Raw genomic sequence first — 6,051 nt, 5'->3', positions numbered from 1 at the left:
CAAGGACACACCTCGAATATGAAACAAGATCAATATGGTTCTGGTAACATTACTGGTAAGTTTCTGGTAACGATACTGTTCAGAGGTACTGACACCGGTACCACCGGTACGGAGCCTGGAGATGAGATAAACCACGCCCAAGTTGGATCAGAGGCGAAACAAGCAAATTTTGGTTATATTTTATAATTTCTGTTTTCATAGACTCATTTGATATTTTCCTTTTCTGCTTTTTACATTTAATTTTTATTTTTATAGCTCAACTGTTTGAGCTTTGTTTTTAATTTTCAAACTGTAGTTACAAAACCCTTGTAACCCGTTCAATGAAATCAAATGGGGGCATGACCCACATTTTTTCTCAAAAAAAAAGGATGTAAAATAGTCCAACTTATAATAGAGCATTGTTTAGCTAGGTAACATTACAACAAATTCCGTTTCAAAAATGCTAGAGCCTTACCCTACTCATTTAGAAACATGTTTTTTTAAGACAGGGAGCAACTAATTAATTAGCGGAATCAACAACACATTTGAAGTAGTATGATGTAGCTTGTTGTAAGGAGTTAAAACTGTTATTCTCTCAGTGGGTATGTATGGAAATGGAAATTTCCAAAATGTTCTACTACCTAATTTTGTGGTCACTGTATTATTTAAATTTTAAAATACATTTTCAGATGTTCATGTATTGCTACGTATGTATTATAGAGGGATAAACTGGCTGAAAATGTTATATTCAAAGTTTCTAATATACATGAACATCTGAAAATGTATTTTAAAATGTATTTAGAAAAAAGTTTCTAATATGATGAGAGTTCAAATGCCTCTATTTTTGTGCCTCCACCATGCCTCCATTTTTTACAATTTTAGTAACTCAAAATTTAAAACTTAAAAGTCAAAATAAAACCGTTAGATGTGATCTATGTTATTTTCTCTATATGCTCATAAAAAATTATCACATTTCAATTTTATTTTTATATGAATTAATAAATTTAAAAATCATCGTCTAAAAATCATCCACATTAATGTGTTTTTTTACAAGTTCTTGATGATAATCAAAATAAAATTGAAATGTCATAATTTTTTACACGTGCATAAATAAAATGACGTAGATGATATGCAACGGTTTTATTTTGACTTTTAATTTTTAAATTTTGAATTATTAAAGTTTTTAAAAATAGAGGCATGGTGGTGGCATTTGAACCCTCCTCTTCTAATATATTCAAAGACTTAATATATATGTATGAATTTCGCTAAAAATATTAGGTCTAGAAACTTTTTTCATGATATATTAGAAACAAGGTTTTTGTTTGCTTTGATGTGGCTATTGAAAATTTGAAATTTAAAAGTTGCATCTTTGAATATTTTTAATTAATTAATTAGCTAGATTGCATTTTCTTGCCGAAAGTAGCAGGAGATCGTACGTACGTCGATGAAAAAAAAAATCGCAGGATATCTTGTGAAAAATATTATGGGAATATTGTTGAAAATCTCAAGAGAAAAAAAAGGCTCTTGAACCGATTGATCGAATCATTTATGCAGCACGAGGATATTACTGATCTATTCCTATATTCAAATATAGGATAAGTTACAGATTGAAAAAAAAAAAAATGAACCCTCAACACACATGAGTACATGACACACCAATATTATTATATGTAGAATAAAAAAAGTTACGAGGAACTTAGAAAGATGATGTTTCTATTGCACAACACAGTTCTGCTACAGAAGATCAAGAATCCCAAGATGGCAATCCAACGAATTAAATTCTATAATCTGTATTACTCCTTTGATTTAGCATTAGCTGTATTTGCATTTATCATTCCTTTGATTTTAGCATTAGCTGTATTTTGGATTTTAGCTCTATATATACAATTGTGCACGCCTCTGTATAATTATCAAAAACAGAAATAATAAAATACATTTCCATCTTCTTCTTATCTCCTTTTAATTTAAATTATATGGTATCAGAGCCTAACAATGGCAGAAATTCCTTCTTCTACACCTCCTCCTCCTCCTCCTCCTCCCGTCATTGAACCCTTAATCTCCATCTTCCCTCCTATCTCTACTAAACTCAACACCTCCAATTACCTCACATGGAAATCACAACTTCTCCCTATCATTCATGGTTACAACTTAACCAAATACATCACTACTTCTCCACCTTCTCCTACACTTACCACTGCTACTGGCACCACTGTTGACAACCCGGCTTACCTGCCTTGGACTCGCCAGGACCAGATGCTCCTTGGCTGGTTACGCTCTTCACTTATCGAAACAGTCCAGGGTCAGGTCCTCTCCAGTGCAACCTCCTTCGATCTTTGGACAAGTCTCCAGCGCTCCTTCTCCTCTTCTTCTAGAGCTAAACTTACAGATTTGCGCCGCCAACTCCAAACAACCACTAAAGGCTCTCTGTCCTGTTTCGATTTTCTTCAGAAATTGCGCCGTATTGCCGACGAGCTTTCATTTATTGGCCACCCGGTTCCAGAAGATGACTTGATTCAAGCTGTTCTCACCGGACTTCCCGCTGAATACAACAACTTCAACTTAACAGTTACCACCGCTTTTAATGACCATCTGACTTTTGCCGATCTTCAAGGTATGCTTCTCACTCATGAAGCTCGTCTTCTCTCCCAGTCAGCCACCCCATCTCTTCCTTCTGCTGCTAACCCATCAGCCTTGATTGCTACTAATACACGTTATTCCAAACCCAATAACAACAGACCCAATAACAACAAATACTACCAAAATCACAAAGCCCTTCTTCCCACTCCAACCAACCAGCAGCCCACTTATAATACCAACCAGCCCACTTATAATACCAACCAACGGCCCAGTTATCAACCTCAATCTTCCTACCAGCCCAGACCTACTTTCAATCCGAATTGGTCTCAATCTTCTCAACCTAGGCCGTCAGAACCAAAACCAACCTGTCAGATCTGTTCTAAGGTCGGTCATGTGGCGCGTTTCTGCTGGCACCGCTTCGATGCTGATCCTGAATACAAACCAAGACCCACCTTTCAAGCTTATTCGGCTCAACCGACTGCTCCACAGTCCTTGGATTGGGTTTTGGACTCCGGTGCTACAAATCATGTCACGAGTGATTTGAATAATCTCTCAACTTTCTACAACTATGGTGGTACCGACAACCTACAACTTGGAAATGGCTCCGGTCTTCCAATTGCTCATATTGGTTACTCTTCTCTTCTTATTTCAAATCATTCTCTAATTCTTTGTGATATACTACATGTTCCATCATTTACAAAAAAATTATTGAGTATCTCTAAACTTTTACTCGATAATCCTCATCTAATACTCGCTTTTTCTTCTAATTCTTGTCAATTGAAGGACCTCCGCACCAAGACAACAATCCTCCAAATTCCTTCTTCTAGTGGTCTCTACACAATTTCGTTGCCTTCTCCAACTCAATCACCTCAAGCACTTCTCGGTTTGCGAGCTTCGGCCACTACTTGGCACGCTCGTTTAGGTCATCCATCTCATGCTACCACCTTGCAAATTTTAAATTCTCAATCTCTACCTTGTAGTTCTAATAAACTTGAACTTTGTCATGATTGTTGCATGGCTAAGTCGCATCATTTACCTTTCTCTCATTCTTTATCTACTACTTCTTCTCCTCTAGAATTGATACATTCGGATGTTTGGGGTCCATCCCCAATTGAGTCATCTAATGGTTTTCGCTACTATATTATTTTTGTGGATGATTTTTCAAGATTCACTTGGATTTATTTTATGACTCACAAAAGCGAGGTTCCAAAAATTTTTGCCTCATTCAAATGTCAAGTTGAGAACCTTCTAAACACCACAATTAAAACCCTTCGTACCGATGGCGGTACCGAATATAAACCCATTCATTCCCAATTTCCACAAATAATACATCAAACAACTTGCCCATACACTCCCCAACAAAATGGAATATCCGAACGAAAACATCGCCACATAATTGAACTTGCCCTTGCCTCTATGTCTCACGCTTCAATTCCTCATAAATTTTGGGATGAAATTTTTTCGAGCACAATTTACCTAATTAATCGCCTACCCTCCAACAACAATATACCTTACACCACCCTTTTCAATAAATTACCCGATTACTCTCTTTTACGAGTTCTTGGTTGCCTTTGTTTCCCTTACACTAGAGACTACAACCAACACAAATTACAACTTAGAGCACTACCTTGTATTTTTCTTGGTTATGCTCTTGCGCAAAAGGGATATAGATGTCTACATTTACCCACAAATAAAATTTATATATCTCGGAATGTCCAGTTTGATGAACAAAATTTCCCCTTTGCAACAACACCACTGGAGCAACCTCCTCTACCAACAGATGCAATTTCGGCCCACCCTTTCTTTCTTACTTCTCAGCCGAACCCTTCTCAGCCCAATAATATATCAACACAGCCCACTCTCATAACAGCCCCTTCTACTCAACCTGAGCCGATCCCTACACCCCAGCCTACTAATATCATTTCTGGGCCGAACCCTCACCCTACACCTCATATATCCGAACCAATTCCCTCAACTCTACCCAATATGGCTTCCCCATGCACAGCCGAACCACTTACTGTTTCCCCTCCTTCAGAAACCACTACTCATCAACCAACCCCAACTCATCCAATGGTCACTAGAACTAGAGATAACACCCGTCGGCCTAGAACCTTTCCAAACCATGTAGCATACACTACAACTCTTGATGCCGAACCATCTACCTTCAAGCAAGCCAATACTGATCCTAAGTGGCGCAGTGCTATGGCTCAAGAAATCAATGCCCTCGCTCAAAATCATACTTGGACACTTGTTCCCTATGATCCTCAAATGAATGTAGTCGGATGTAAGTGGGTTTTTAAAGTAAAGCGCAAATCTGATGGCACTATCGAGCGCTACAAGGCCCGTCTTGTAGCCAAGGGGTTTCACCAACATGAAGGAATCGATTATCTTGAGACTTTTAGCCCTGTAGTTCGACCTACCACCATTCGCTTAATTATCTCTCTTGCGGTTTCTTCTCATTGGCAAATTCAACAATTAGATGTCCAAAACGCATTTCTGCATGGAGACTTAGCCGAAACCGTATACATGACACAACCCCCGGGCTTTACAGATCCATCTAAACCAAACCATGTTTGTCATCTCAACAAATCTCTCTATGGGCTAAAACAATCACCACGTGCCTGGTTTCACAAACTAACCGCAGCTCTTCTTCAATTCGGATTTCATGCATCTCAATATGACCCTTCCCTCTTTTTATCTTTTGCAAATGGCCACACAACAATACTACTTGTTTATGTGGATGACATTCTTATCACCGGCAGTGACCCTACCATAGTTCAATCATGTATTTCTCATCTCCAAACTCACTTTGCAATAAAAACCCTTGGTAATCTTCATTACTTTTTGGGAATTGAAGTTACTTCACATGGTCCTGACCTGCACCTTGCCCAGCCGAAATATATTCACTCACTCCTTCAAAGAACTAACATGTTTCACTGTAAACCTTGTAACACCCCAATGATTGCCGGAACCCCTTTATCTGCCTCCGATGGCTCCCCCTTTGAGGACCCTCAATTGTATCGCAGTGTCGTTGGGGCCCTTCAATATGCGACACTCACAAGGCCTGACATTTCCTTTGCAGTAAATCGCGTATCCCAATTCATGCATAACCCTACCATCACTCACTGGGTAGCCGTTAAAAGGATCTTGCGCTATCTACAAGGAACCATCACTCATGGCCTAACCATTCGTGCCTCTAACACTTTACAACTCAATGCATACTCTGATGCTGACTGGGCAGGTTGCCCGGATGATCGCCGTTCCACTACTGGATTTTGCATATTTTTAGGTCCCAACCTGATTTCATGGAGTGCTAAGAAACAACCGACCGTATCACGCTCTAGCACTGAAGCTGAATATCGCAGTCTTGCTCTCACATGCACCGAAATTTTGTGGCTCCAGTACCTTCTTCGTGAGCTACAAGTCTCATTACCTCAACCACCCACCCTCTGGTGCGATAACATAGGTGCTACATTTCTTGCCGCAAATCCCATG

At 39.0% G+C, this 6,051-nt stretch overlaps 1 long non-coding RNA gene across 1 annotated transcript; it reads left to right on the top strand.

Moving 5' to 3' along the window:
• The first annotated feature begins 2,840 nt into the window (after nucleotides 1-2,840).
• On the top strand, nucleotides 2,841-3,675 carry LOC144575751 (uncharacterized). The gene is made up of 2 exons (XR_013518517.1): nucleotides 2,841-3,184; nucleotides 3,340-3,675. It is a non-coding gene; the product is annotated as an uncharacterized LOC144575751 (long non-coding RNA).
• The last annotated feature ends 2,376 nt before the right edge of the window (nucleotides 3,676-6,051 follow it).

Source organism: Carex rostrata, chromosome 24 (assembly GCF_964058835.1).
Source record: "Carex rostrata chromosome 24, lpCarRost1.2, whole genome shotgun sequence".
Classification (NCBI taxonomy): domain Eukaryota; kingdom Viridiplantae; phylum Streptophyta; class Magnoliopsida; order Poales; family Cyperaceae; genus Carex; species Carex rostrata.
The sequence above is the reverse complement of the archived record's forward strand: the minus strand, read 5'-3'. Positions and strand labels throughout refer to the sequence as shown.